The following is a 14334-nucleotide window of genomic DNA, read 5'->3' on the forward strand; positions in this document are numbered from 1 at the left end:
CTGCCCGGCGGGCTGGGTGCGGCTCCGGACCGGACCGGAAGGGATAGCGGGGCGCGCACCCCGGACCCTGCCTCACTCCCCAGTTTCGATCCCCGCGCGACTCCTCCCTGCACCTTGGGTGTTGAGATCCGACGTTTTCAGCCCTGTCACCCCTGCTCCTTGCTTTCCGGTTTCCAAAAATTAAAATTGAACCAAATGCGGGCGAGTTCTCGAGCCCCCGTGCGCCTGCTTGCCTCCCCCAGGATGAGTAAGGGGTTTAACCTTGGGAGAGAGCAGAGAGGTAACCCCCCGCCCCCTTTGCAGCAAAGCCATTTTTCATCATCATCCTCTGGTTTTGGAGCCCGGTGGGACCCGAGATTCCCTGGGAAGCACAGGGTTGAGGTTTGCATCAAGAAAAATGGATTTGTTGGAACCGGTTACTGAGTCAGATCGGATCCTCAGGGGGGAAAAAAATGTCAGAGACTGAGAAGCGAATATTTTCCCACGGTATTTACCGTCATTAATGCCAGAGCCTTTTGTGTCCTCGCCCAAAATTCCCCCATACTGTGTGCTAGCATGTTTTTAGGATTGAAATTTGCCCGATGGCCTCCCTGGTGGTAGGGAAGGGTGGAAGTGATTTGGGGCCCTTGTCTTCATCTGATGAGTACATCTTTGTCTATTGCAAATGGAGAATTCTGCCTGTAATGAGGTTTTCAAAGGTGGCAGTATTGGTAAGACAGTTTGCCAACCTTTCTGTAAGAATTCATGTCTCGCGTCCTTGCCATCACTGCTCTTCTCTTTGGTAAGGGTAGATGGCAGCAGGCTCTGATTTTACTTGCCCTGTGTGGGAGATAGGATTTGTCGAGATGGTGCTATGAACATATAAAATCAGGAGGCCACAGGAGCCCAAACGGAAAGATGAAGCATTTCTTGTAAGAATATAAAAATTGCATTTCTCACTCTGTCTCAATTGTTCGAATGAAACCACACATATGTGCAGTTTCTAGAACAGAACATGTGGCTACTCGGTTTTTGGGTGTTTTTTTTTTTTTTTTTGCATTTTCCTGTTAGAAACTTAAATGAATAAATATCACTTGGTTCTTAGTGATTTTCTTCTTGAACACTTCCAGTACACCCCATTCCTAATTTTGGAGTATGTATCTTTGTTACCTGAGCCCTCATTTTCTATGTCCTTAGCAGCACACAGGATGATAAGGATAAAACCTGTCCATTTTCTGGACCCAAATTAGAATTGTAACCTGTGGTCTTCAAAATAGAAGGCTAATAATTCAGTAGCAACTGCTGAATTATTTTCCTAGCCCCTCCTTTCAAAGAGATAAGAAACCATTCACCCATCTTACAGATGGCGTCTTTATGACAGGTGAGGTGATTTAGCCTAGAGACCACACACCTGGTTTTCAGATTGAATATCTTCATTCATCAGTAGTAAATATTTATGGCCTGTCAGCCCCTGGGGTATGGCTCCTACCCTATAATCTTCTGTACATTTCCCATCATGCAGTGCTTGAAGCCATTTTAGAATTGGAGCTATAGATCCGGGAGGCAGCCTCCATCAAACCAGGCTGAGCACATTCCCATGATGCCAGCTCCCAAGGCCGAGTCTCCAGATTTTGGGGCCACTGCAGTAAATGCATTTTGCCCATTTGACTATGGATATAGAAGCAGAATGAGCACTACACTTGGAGTCAGATCAATTTGATTCAGGTCTTGCCTGTGGCATTTTCTAGCTGTGATTTTCAGCCTGCTGCTTAATCTCTTAGTTTCTCTAGCTCCAGAGTTGTGAGGCTTTTTACAGACTGCAGATTGTTAAATATAAGCATTTGGTTTTGTTTTCTAATCACGATAAGTTCACTGTTAATGGCTTTTTTTCCCCCTCCAGTTGCATTCTGATGAGATCCAACCTTTTTGTACATGCTGCTTTCAAAAATTGACATAGTATTAACAGAACCTAATTTTGTGTCTCGCATCTCCAATCTTTCTAGCACATTTTCTCATCTGTATAATGCAAATGGTAATAGTCTTTAATGTGTTATTGTGACAAACTCAATAATTAAAATAAGGATCTGGGATATAGTAGGTATTTAATAAAAAATGTTATTTGAACATATAAATGAAGATACGCATATGTAGATTAGACACATGCTATATAGCATAGACACATATGGAGTTTATCCGTTCGTCATTCACCAACTGATGAGGTAGCATCAAACAATTAGTGTGTAATAATAATATCCACCACTTAATTTCTTACTATGTGCCAAACTTTGTTCTAAGCACTTTACACATTCAGTAACCCTTTATAACTGCCAGTGATAGGTAAGTACTGTTAGCCTCATTTTACAGATGAAGAAACTGAAGCACAAAGAACTTAAATCATTTTCGTAGGGAAATACAGCACAAGGTAAGTGTTGGAGCCAGGAATCAAACCCAGGCAGTCTGGCTCTAATGATAGGTTTCTACTCGCAGTAGGACACACATATATCTTTCGTGTGTACACCAACTTGTGTTTAAATAGGAATTTTAATTATTTTTGAAAATAGGTTCAATGTAGTTTGTTGAGGGGGAGTATATATATTCTGGCTTGAAGAAATGATACTTCTTGTGTAAGACCATTTTTTCTAGTATTTGCTTCACATTAGAGAGAAAACGAATTAGTTACTTTGGATTTACCCAGTCCTAGGTTCTTCATCTAGTTGTATTTAGTCAGGACCTTATTTATTTATTTAAACCTTCATTGTTGAGGGCCACCTTTATTGATTTTTCTTTATCATATTTTTGTAGAGTTTTAGATTTTTCATGTTTTTTTAGGGAGGAGGAGATGAGTAGACAGAAAATTCTAAATAATAACATCCTGGTATGCTGCTTGCTTTTTCGGTGACATCAAACTAAGTTGTTTTCCTTTAAATGGGAATGGATACCTTAGAGCAGTGGTTCTCAACCTTCCTGATGCCGCGACCCTTTAATACAGTTCCTCATGTTATGATGACCCCCAATTTCATTGTTACAAATTGAACATAATTAAAGCATAGTGATTAATCACAAAAACAATATGTAATTCTATGTGTTTTCCGATGGTCTTAGGCAACCCCTGTGAAAGGGTCGTTCGACCCCCAAAGGGGTCACGACCCACAGGTTGAGAACCGCTGCCTTAGAGAATTGAACTAAAATTTCCTAGTAAAGCAACTTTAAAAAAATATATGTCTTTATTGATTTCAGAAAGGTAGGGGTAGAGAGAGAGAGATAGAAACATCAGTGATGAGAGAGAATCATTGATCGGCTGCCTCCTGCATGCCCCACACTGGGGATCCACAACCCAGGCATGTGCCCTGACCGGTAATCAAACCGTGACCTCCTGGTTCATAGCTCGATGCTCAACCACTGAACCACCGTGGCCAGGCTGTTAAGCAACTTTAAATTTCTGGGTTCCTACATTTTTCTAGGGAGAGGTTACAATTCACTAGCCAGGAAACAAATTAATTGTATAATTAATTTTAAGATTTGGAACCATCTTGGTCTCAATATGAATATGATCTTAGTATCATCTATACATCATGATGGAGAAACTAACAGAATTGGATTCTGGAGGAATTTTTCTAAGGGGAATACTTAGGAAGGAAATATAGATGAATATATTTTGTGATGTGCATGCTAAAATCCAATCACCTTAACTGCTTTCTCTGCTAAAGGATCTAATATAGGTATCGTTATGTATTTGTAATACTTAAAATGAAATGAAATGAAATTGATTGACACCCTCTAGAGAACAAGTCATTCCCAGCAGAGTTGGAGTGAAATGACTTTTTAAAAAATTTGGCCATTCCTCTATTATGTAAGTTTATTTCATTGTTTTCCCTAAGAGAGCCAACAATAAAAGTTATTTCTGAATGGCCTTGACCTGGACAGAGATTGGAGGTGACAATAAAGTACATGTGAGCCCTGGCCGTTGTTACTGTTTGTCCTTAAATCTTACCTGAAAGCTTGTTTAACAGCCTGGTGAATTTCTGGCATATGCTGTTTCTAACTGCTTAATTTGATTTTGGCTTTTAAAGCTAGATGAATTAAGGCCAATTCTCAAATCTCACTGTAATAGCTTTTGAAGAATCTTTGAAAAATTGTTCATTCTATCTTTTTATAAAATATGCATTGAAAATCATAGTTGATCTTTAGGAGTAGTGCCACATAGAGGAAAGAGCCAGGTACTGGATTTACTGTGTGACCCTGGGCAGGTAAGCCTTGGCATCTATAAAAGGGACAGTGACGTTCTCAGGATTAAATGAGTTGGTATAAATTCTTAGTGCTTTGCACATTTAAGCAAACCATAATTAATGGATTTTTTTTTTGTTTTCTTTAATAGACCATTTAGCTGGTATGAGTTTTTGTATAGCTGATTGGACTTTTGAGAGATGGACACAAAGTATTTCAAGGATTTGTGGAAGCTCAGTTTCCATCTGTTGGTAGCTGAGAAACAGTCAAAAAGTGTAGTGTTGTCTTCTGATTGGAACTGAAGTGGCTCTTTTTAAAAATAAAAAAACAACAAACTCATAGATACAGTCAACAGAGGGAAAGGGTGGAGGGATGCTAAACATTTGGTGACGGAAAGAGACTAGATTTTGGGTGGTGAGTGCACAATACAATATACAGATGATGTTTCATAAAAAATTGTACACCTGAAACATATAATGTAATAACCAAGGTTACCCAATAAATTCATTTTTAAAAAGAAAGAAAGTAGCCCTAGCTGGTTTGCGTCAGTGGATAGAGCGTCAGCCTGCGGACTGGAGGGTCCCAGGTTCGATTCCAGTCAAGGGCACATGCTCAGGTTGTGGGCTCAATCCCCAGTAGGGGGCATGCAGGAGGCAGCCGATCAATGATTCTCTCTCATCATTGATGTTTCTATCTCTCCTTCTCTCTTCCTCTCTGAAATAAATAAAAATCTTTAAAAAGAAAAAAAAAGAATGAAAGTAACCTAAGACAGAGTAGAAATATAGTCTGTATTTTGTAGGACAGATGTGGTCTTCCTGCATAGGAAATAGAAATAGCAGCCTGTTCAGTTCCTCAAAAAAGTGCATCAATTGATCAAAAAGTTTCATATTCAGCATGACAGGCATTGTGCTATGTGTTGGGCACCACAGATAAAAGTCTAGGTTCCTACCTGAAGCTCACAATCCAGTGTGGGAGCCCACAGACGTTTACAGTAAACTGTGATAACTGCTGTTGTAGAACTAAGCAGGGGTAAATGAGCATGCTTTTCTTTATAGAAGTCTTTGAGGAAAGCTGACTGAATTTAAAAGAAATGAGGCATGTAAGTGTCCCTTCAACTGTTGACCACTTGTTAGACTTTGTATGGAATCTACTGTGGCTGACATTTGAGTGCTTACAGAGTGCAGAGACAGTGTTAAATGTTTTGTATCGGGAACAAATTTATTCCTTACAAAAGCCCTATTAATAAGTTGGTTTGCCTATTTAATGCATGATAAAAAAAGACTCACAGAGATCCAATAACCTCTGGAGTTCATGTGTGATACTGGTCAGTTGGACTGGGTCACTCCCATTTTGTTGGTGGACCCAAAGCTTTTGAACCTGATTCCCAACGTCGACCAATTGGGCTGTCTTTATGGATCATAATTAGTATATTATCTTTTTTGATCAATCACGTAAAGCCAGGAGATCAGTTTATTGTCACCTCTGCCACTGATTCACATTGTGTGACCTTGGGCTTATCACCACTTCCATTGTTTTAGGTTTAATTTTGACTAATTGGACACAGTTAATGATATTCAACAACTGATGTGAGAGAGGCAAGGGATTTTCAAATAGAAGTGCAGTTTCCCTCCACAATCATGTTCTCTGGACACCATGCTAATGACTTGGTATTTCAGAAATGCTGTGTTTCATTTTCTATCAAAGAGCCTGCATATGTTTGAATGGAATTAAATTTATTACAGGACTCTGAATTTTATGTGTAGAATGGCACACAGACATTTTTAGAATGGGTGATTTCCAGTGAGTAGTTTTCTTTAAGAGCCAGGAATACTTTTACTGGGTGACACCCATTAACCACCTGGTTCCACTGATTTCCTCAGTCCATCCTTGTCCTGCAGGAGCTTGGCATCTCTTCTTCCTTCAGCGGAATGACTCCAGAGCTGTAACTTTCTTTATGGCGCTATGGGTGTTCTATCTGGAATGGTACATCTGTGAATGTTTTTCAGAATTTATTGTCAATTCCTTACCCCATGCAAACTTTCGAGCCTAGATTTTTAAGATGTTCCTCTCAGTTTCCTCTCTCTAGATTGATAACTGTTCTCATTTCTGTACCTACCTTGGCCTTTGATTTCTCATTCATCTAGAAAAACAGAATGTACTTTTTTCATGCATCTATGTTTTTGGTCCCTGTGAGGAGTTCCCTTTTTCTCTTCTGAATAAAACCCCATCCCAACCCATAAAGCCAGTCAGGACCCAGTCACGTTTAAACCACCTGCTCCCTCTCATTCTAGTCTGGTTCCTTCTCCAAGGAGCAGCTTTGATATGTGTTGTCTTCTCATTTCATGTACACCATCTTGTTTGTTAGTTATAAATGTCTCCTTTTAACATTTTAGGAAACCGAGATTCAGAGAAGTTATTTTAAAAGTCACCTAATTTCGAGGGCATGTACCTGGGTTGCGGGCACATCCCCAGTGGGGGGCGTGCAGGAGGCAGCTGATCGATGTTTCTCTCTCATCGATGTTTCTAACTCTCTATCCCTCTCCCTTCCTCTCTGTAAAAAATCAATAAAATATATTTAAAAAAAAAAGTCACCTAATTTATTTTAGAAGCTCAGATTTGTTGTATGTAGGGATTTCCATTGTGCTATGCCCAAGGTCACTCAACGTGAGTCAGATCCCACTCAGATTTGTTTTGTATTAGAGCTTCAGTAATCCTGACACATAATAAATAGATATAGAATACTTGCTTTAAACTTACAACAGTTATTAAATTCAATTAAATTGAGGATTTGTTTTCCTTGAAAGCACAACATAGGTGAAAATTAATACTTCCAAAAGCCACAGCTGTCATTTTCAACTCTTGCTTTTTGCAATGCTTTTTAAAAAAAGAAAACATCGATTAACAATGGATAGAGCGCCCTTTATTTTTTATTTTTTTCTTATTCTTGAAGGCCTCCTTCTGGCCGCTGGTACTTCATGGCTATCTGTAGAATTATTCTTCATTATGTTTTTTAGGAGATACTTTACAAAGATGAATGTAAAGTATTGTGATGCACATTTACCCTCCCCTTCTTTATATCTCTTAACAGATATTTCTATTACATTAAATCCCTTCTCTCTCTTTCTTTTTTTTAAAATATTTTTACTGCTTTCAGAGAGAGGAAGGGAGACAGAAACATCAATGATAAGAGAGAATCATTCATCGGCTGCCTCCTGCACACCCCACACTAGGGATCGAGCCCGCAATCCCGGCATGTGCCCTTGACCAGAACTGAACCTGGGGCCCTTCAGTCCACAGGCCGATGCTCTATCCACTGAGCCAAACTGGCTAAGGCTCTTCCTTTGTTTTTTAATAATCCTCACCCAAGGATATTTTTTTCCACTGATTTTTAGAGAGAGTGGAAGGGAGGGGCAGAGACGATGAGAACATTGATGTGAGAGAGACACATCGATTGGTCAAACATTGATGTGAGAGACACATCCATTGGTTGCCTCCCGCATGCATCCCGAACAGGGCCAGGAACCAAGCCTGCAACCGAGGTATATGCCCTTGACCAAACACGGGACCCTTCAGTCCAAGGGTCTACCACTGAGAAAAACTGGCTAGGGTTAAATCTCTTCTTTTGATGGCCATGTAATATTGTAACATTTCTCTCTCTTTGAACCACTCCCCTGTTGGATATTTAGATTGCCTCTGAAGTGCCACATCTAGTGGCTTTGAACAGCCCGACAGCCGTCGTCATTATACGGCTGTGCTTGAGCAATCCCGTTCTGGAGCATGTCGGTGTCTTCTTGATCTATGCCGGCACAAGGAAATCTTTGGCCTCCTTCAGGGTTAGACCTCTTTCGGTCTCTAATAAATTGTTCTGCTTTGCTATCTTGAGTTTGCTGTTGGTGCCAGACCTGATGATGGACTGCAGTCTTTTAAGGCCTTTTAGAAGGCAAAATAAAGGCTCTCGTTTATCTTGGTCTGGAACCTTTCTTCAAAGTCTCAGAAGAAAAGTAAGTCCTGATTATAAACCTAACCTATTGAACCTAAAAATTCAATTTCTAGGAATTGAATTTTTCCTAGAAAATTCAATTAGGAACTACTGAATAAAACTTACAGTTAACATTTGTGTCCATTTTGAGGACATTGAGGGGTGAAGTCTTATATATAATGTAAACATTATAATATTCACTTCCTGTACAGGATTAATCTGGACTTGCTTTTCCTTCTCATGGTTTGTATATTTAAAAAAAAATCCAAGCTCATATTTTGTGATGTATAGGCACTCTGAGAGGTATGATATGCACTATGCATTTTAAAAAAAATTTGTACTTTTCTTTTTTAAATAATTTATTGTTGAAAGTATTACAGCTGTCCCCCTTTCCTCCTTTGACACCCCCCCTCCATGTATTTATTCTTTAATTCTCTGCCCCTCATCTTCACAGTGCCACCTTTTCTGAGGTAGAAGCTATTGTTTCCAATTTATAGATTGGGAGACAGTGAGATTGAATAAGGTCATGTGGCTGTGTAGTGGTAGATCCTGCTCGTACACATTGTCCTGTTGTCTTTCCACCATACCACATATATGTAGCCAGTGTTCTTTCTGCTCTCCCAGTAATGATTTATTTAAAAAATTCACAGATACTTATTTGAGCATTAATTTTGTGATTGGCCTATTTTAGGCATTAAATGAGAAACAAATGTAAAGCTTTTCTTTTGAGGACATGCACACTGCTCATCATCTTTAGCATAGAAGACATAGAATGAGGTATAGAGAAACCCTAGACTGTGTAATAGGCTACAGGTGTATTTGGGTTCATAGGCAATGTAGATAAGTTGGGGATGGGGTAATCAGGGAAGGCCTTCTGGTCCTACATGGATGGAGTTTGCATAGACAGGAAGTAAATAGGACATTCTAGATGAAATGAACTATAGTAGTTCCCCCTTATCCTCGGAGGATATGTTCCAAGACCCTGTGGATAGTACCAAAGGTAGTACCAAACTCCGTATATACTACGTTTTTCCCTTTATATAATGATAGCTATTATAAAGTTTAATTTGTAAATTAGGCACAGTAAGAAATTAACAACAATAGCTAGTAACAAAATAGAACAATTATAATAATCTACTGTAATAAAAGTTACGTGAATGTGGTCTTCCTCTTTCTCTCTATAACTGATCTGATAATGGAGACATCTACTAAGTGACTAACAGGCAGGTAATGTCTTTGGCTAGCGTCTCTGGACAAAGGGATGATTCACGTCCTGGTAGTACCGAGCCAGGTGTCATGAGATTTCATCACACTATTCACAGTGGCTCGCAATTTAAAACTTACAAATTGTTTATTTCTGGAATTTTCTTTTTAATATTTTCAGACTGCATTTGACTTCCGGTAACTGAAACCATGGAAAGAGAATAAGGGAAGACTACGCTTCAGAAGCAATTTTAGGCATGTTTGATCATAGCATTTATAGAGTACAGTGATGTCCAGCCTGCGAGAAAGGTGCATGTTGGAGAATACTGGAAAAGAAAGTCTTTACAGGTCTGGAAAAGCCAAGTTATGAAGGGCTTCGAAAGCCAGGTAGAGTTTAGATTTGATGGGGTAGGCAAAAGAGAGTCATTGAAAGTTATGGAGTAAGGGTAGAGGCATGACTAATTTTGAAGTAGGTGCCAGAAATACAAGGGGTGAGGTACAAATGTAAGAAGGATTTAATGTGCTTATGAAGAATAGGTGCTTTGAATTATTTAAGAAGATAGTTCTGCCAAGGTTGCAGTTTTGCTGTTTTTTCATTTTGAGATCTGTTCATTTATTTAGCAGATACTTTTGTTTATACCGATTATGTGCAAGGTACTGTGGGGGATATGCCCTCAAGGAGATTATGGTGGTGTAAGGGATTTAAATTTAAGGAATATAGACAAATAATTTTGGTACTAAAGAAATGTGATAAAACCTTAAGAGAGGTATACAGGAAATGCTTTGTGAGAACATTTTTAGTTTAGAGTAATGCTGTCCAATAGAAATACAATGTGAGCCATATGTAGTTTAAATTTATCTTGTGGTAAAGTTATAAAGTAAAAAAACAAGTGAAATTAATTTTAATACTTTATAAAAATTTAACTCCATATTTCAAATATTACAATTTAAACATCTGACCTTAGCCATGTGTGGCTAGTGGCTATCATATTAAATAGCTCAGGCGTGGTAGCGTATGAAAAAGGCTTCATGGAGGAGATGACATGTGAGTCATGCTTGGGAGGAAGTGTGTATGCAGAGTAGATGGAAAAGGACATTCCAAGTAGAGGAGTGGCTTGGTGAACAAAGACAGAAAAGAATACTTTGTATGTAAGAAAACCATTTTGCCAGAAAAGTAGTTATTACATGGAAGGCATGTTTTGGGAAAAGTCTGGGAAAGATGGGTTGGAAAGCCCTCACTGGTGGGAGAAATTGGACTTCGATTGGCAGGAGGGGGCTTTAAAGGAATTTGAGCAGGAAGTGAATTGATCAGAGTGTCAAGAATGAAGAATGGGTCTGGTAGCAAAGACATGAAGTGGGCTAAAGATAATGAGAGACTGAAAGTAGTGAGACTAGGGAAAGGCGCATGGGAGGTTTATTATAGATGGAGAAGTAGGAACAATTTAATTTCTCTGTTGTCTGCTGCCTTCCTGCAAACTGCTGGGTGTTGTGTAACTCATTTCCTGTTGAAATTGGTCTTGCTGCTTCAGAATCCATGTTATATAAGTCAAAAGTTACATAAGCAGCAGGCATTAGGACATTTAGCTATGGCTTTTGCTTGTTGTAAGTTGTTTTTGTATATGTAATTCAAATTTTTATAATAGATTCATACTTCATTTAAGGCGTGTGGTCAATCTTTCCATGTCATGATGGGTTCTCAATCTCCAAGAGCTCTTGTAGTGATCCCAAAGAAGCTTGAAATAGTTGTCCCCAAACCAGAAAGATCCCATTTTATTTTGAGAAATAGAATGTGTACATTTGGGAGGTCCCAAGGAAAGTCAGGATTCTTTAAAGAGGTATGATTTAACTTTTAATGTTTGGGAAGGGGTGGAAGAGGTGTGCATCTTACTTGGCGGGTCTAGTAGGGCCAAAGAGTTTCCAGGTCTCCTTTAGCAGTGTTGATCCTTTGTATTTCTCTATTACTCTTTTATAATACTGCATGGGATGGCTTAGCTCTGAATTGGCTTTTGGCCAGTACAGTGGTGCCTTGACTTACGAATGTCCTGACTAACGAGTTTTTTGAGATAACAGCTGTCTCTTGCCGATTTTTTGCATTGAGTTGACAGAGTAATTTGAGTTAACGAGCTCCTTAACAAGCTCGGTCTCGGAACGAAATAAACCCATAAGTCAAGGCCCCACTGTACTTTATTAACTGGAATCTTTACTATGTAGAGTTGCATAGGTGCTGTTTTATGAATTTGGAGTGGACCACTAAGTGACTGCTGACTTTGAATTAGTCTACAAACTGGGAAATTTCTAAAGTTCATTGAAAGTTGGCTTCTTTCTGTTTCCCTCTTTTAGGAACAATTAAGTAGGGCTATTTAATGGTGGAAATAGTGTCCTGATCTCAAAGACTTTATGGTCAAGAAATTTAGACATATTGAGAGAGTATATAATTTTAAGATGGCGAATAGCGCATATATATATATATATATATATTATTGTTGACAGTATTATAGTTACTGTAATACTGTCCTCCATCTCCTCCCTGCCCCCCCCCCCAATAGTATGGTTTTTTGATGTGCTTAGAGTAGACTATGTTGTATTGTGGTAACAAACAGCTCCACCATGTCAATGACTTAACCCAACAAAAGTTTATTTCCTTTTCACATTGCATTTCCAGTGCAGGTCTGCAGGAGTTCCTTCACCTTATAGACTCGGGTTACAGAAACTCCACTATTTTGTGACAGCACCATCTAGAACAGCCGTGGGCAAACTACGGCCCGTGGGCCGGATCCGGCCCATTTGAAATGAATAAAACTTAAAAAAAAAAAGGCCGTACCCTTTTATGTAATGATGTTTACTTTGAATTTATATTATTTCACACAAACACTCCATCCATGCTTTTGTTCCGGCCCTCCGGTCCAGTTTAAGAACCCATTGTGGCCCTCGAGTCTAAAAGTTTGCCCACCCCTGATCTAGAACATATGGCCTTCTAAGTGGCTGCTGTAAGAAGAGAGTCTGATGAACCACACAGGCTTTTAGCAGTTTCAACCTGGAAGTAGCATCATTTCTAGTTATATTTCATTGGACAGAACTAATTGTGTGACCCCTCCTACATGCAAGGGTTGCCAGGAAATGTAGGAGAGCAAATGGAATATTTTGTGAGGATTATTAACTCTCATAGGTTCATTCTAGTGATGTGGGTAAAGATGTCAAATGGATCAAGGTGAGACTTTTTCACTGAGTGTAAGCTTAGAGTTAGTGGGCCTTATATAAAACACAGCTCTGAATATGATTTAGGTAATAAGCAGGGGGAAGAAATACCATAGTTCTGAACTAAAAAAACAACTCTTTGAATTTTCTAGGTTTGGGGTGTATCTTATCATTGTGTTCCATCTCATAAAATACTTTTATGTGGTATAGCCATCTGTAGAATTTCTCCCTTGAAAATACAGAAGTGACTTTTAAGGCAAAACCAGTTTGTGAATAAGGCTTATACTTCCTTTGCTATTTTAAAATTATTAACCATTTTCAGAGTCTTAAATCTTTATACCATATATGTGTGTGTGTGTGTGTGTGTGTGTGTATAGTAATGAGAGAATTTGTTTTAAAAATACTGGTATTCCTATTACTATTTAAAGTATTTTATCTTTTTATACTTTGGGGTGTTAGTGTATTTTTACACTGGCACAGATGCATATATTGAAATTTAAACCAATAGTACATAAAATTAATTTGTATTGGCTAATAGTTTTGTAGCTACATGTTATCCAAAACTTACTGTATTCTCTATAAATGGTGATTATTATAGTGGGGAATTGACTAAGGTGAGGTGAGTAATTTAAAAGGCATTCACTGATTGGTGTATAAAGGGTTTGATAAAATGATAAACTGAAGCCACTAAGATTTTTGTCTATTTCAGAGAAACTTTTAGATGAACTCAATTATAATTTGAAGTTCTGTTGCTGTGCATGTTGTGGAATACACTCATACCTCTTGCAACCTATACCATGTACTGAATTAGTGCTTGATATCCTGTATAATAAAGAACTAATATGCAAATAGTTGTCACATCATCACACCATCATGCCATAACTGCTCAGACACTCAACACTGGGGCGAGAAGAATAGGGACCAGCCAAGCTGTGGCCCGGGAGAGGGACAAGCCACCCGCCCCGTGGTCCCGGGCACCTGCGGCTGTTGCCCATGTGAAGCTGCCTGCCCACGGTCCTCTGTGGCTGCAGCCGGCCCAGGTTCTGGGTGCCTGCGCCTGGCCAGAGGGAGGGAAGCCCGGGTCCTGGGTGCCTGTGACTAGCTGGAAGGAGGGAATCCTGGGTCCCGGGTGTGGGGCGAGGCAGAGGTGTTTAGGGGGTGATCAGGCCAGCAGAGGAGCAGTTAGGGGCAATTAGGCCGGTAGGGGAGCAGTTAGGGGCAATCAGGCAGGCAGAGCTGGTTAGGGGCAATCAGGCAGGCAGGCAGGCAGGTGAGTGGTTAGGAGCCAGGGGTCCCCGATTGCGAGAGGCAGTCAGACATCCCCCGAGGGGTCCCAGATTGGAGAGGGTGCAGGCCGGGCTGAGGGACCCCGCCACCACCACCCCTTGCTCCCCCCCCTACACCCTCCCATCCCGTGCACAAATTTCGTGTACCGGGCCTCTAATTTGTATATAATCCTGTGGAGAGTTGGTAGTTTTCTTATTTTCCACTGAGGAAACAAAGCTCATAGGTTAAGCAATTTGACCAAGGTCATATCACTTGTAAGTAGCAGGGCTGGTGCTAGAGCCAAAATGCCTGCCCATGATTTATGCTACAGTATATTCTTGTAACAAATTTAGCAAATCACAGAAGATATGATAAAAATGGCACCTGTTTTTTAGGTACCTACTGCTTGATGGGCACTGCCAAATATAACATAAAATCATATCTTTTGCCTGAAGATTAAAGCAATCATCACACTTAAGATATTTTTC

General features: G+C 39.7%; 1 protein-coding gene across 5 annotated transcripts in view; it reads left to right on the forward strand.

Annotated features, from left to right (window-relative positions):
• Positions 1–362: 362 nt before the first annotated feature.
• The window catches only part of YWHAB (tyrosine 3-monooxygenase/tryptophan 5-monooxygenase activation protein, beta), a 21225-nt gene continuing 7253 nt past the window's right edge, over positions 363–14334 (forward strand). Inside the window, exon 1 of one of the 5 annotated variants that reach the window (XM_006763778.2) lies at positions 363–381. The gene's annotated coding sequence lies outside the window, so the exon portion shown is untranslated. Of the gene's footprint in view, positions 382–8017; positions 8037–9714; positions 9734–9753; positions 9773–10540; positions 10560–14334 lie in introns of those variants that run through there. The other 4 variants (XM_015563941.1, XM_015563939.1, XM_015563938.1 and 1 more) reach the window with 4 other exon arrangements.

The sequence above is a fragment of the Myotis davidii genome, unplaced genomic scaffold, assembly GCF_000327345.1.
Source record: "Myotis davidii unplaced genomic scaffold, ASM32734v1 scaffold199, whole genome shotgun sequence".
Lineage (NCBI taxonomy): Eukaryota > Metazoa > Chordata > Mammalia > Chiroptera > Vespertilionidae > Myotis > Myotis davidii.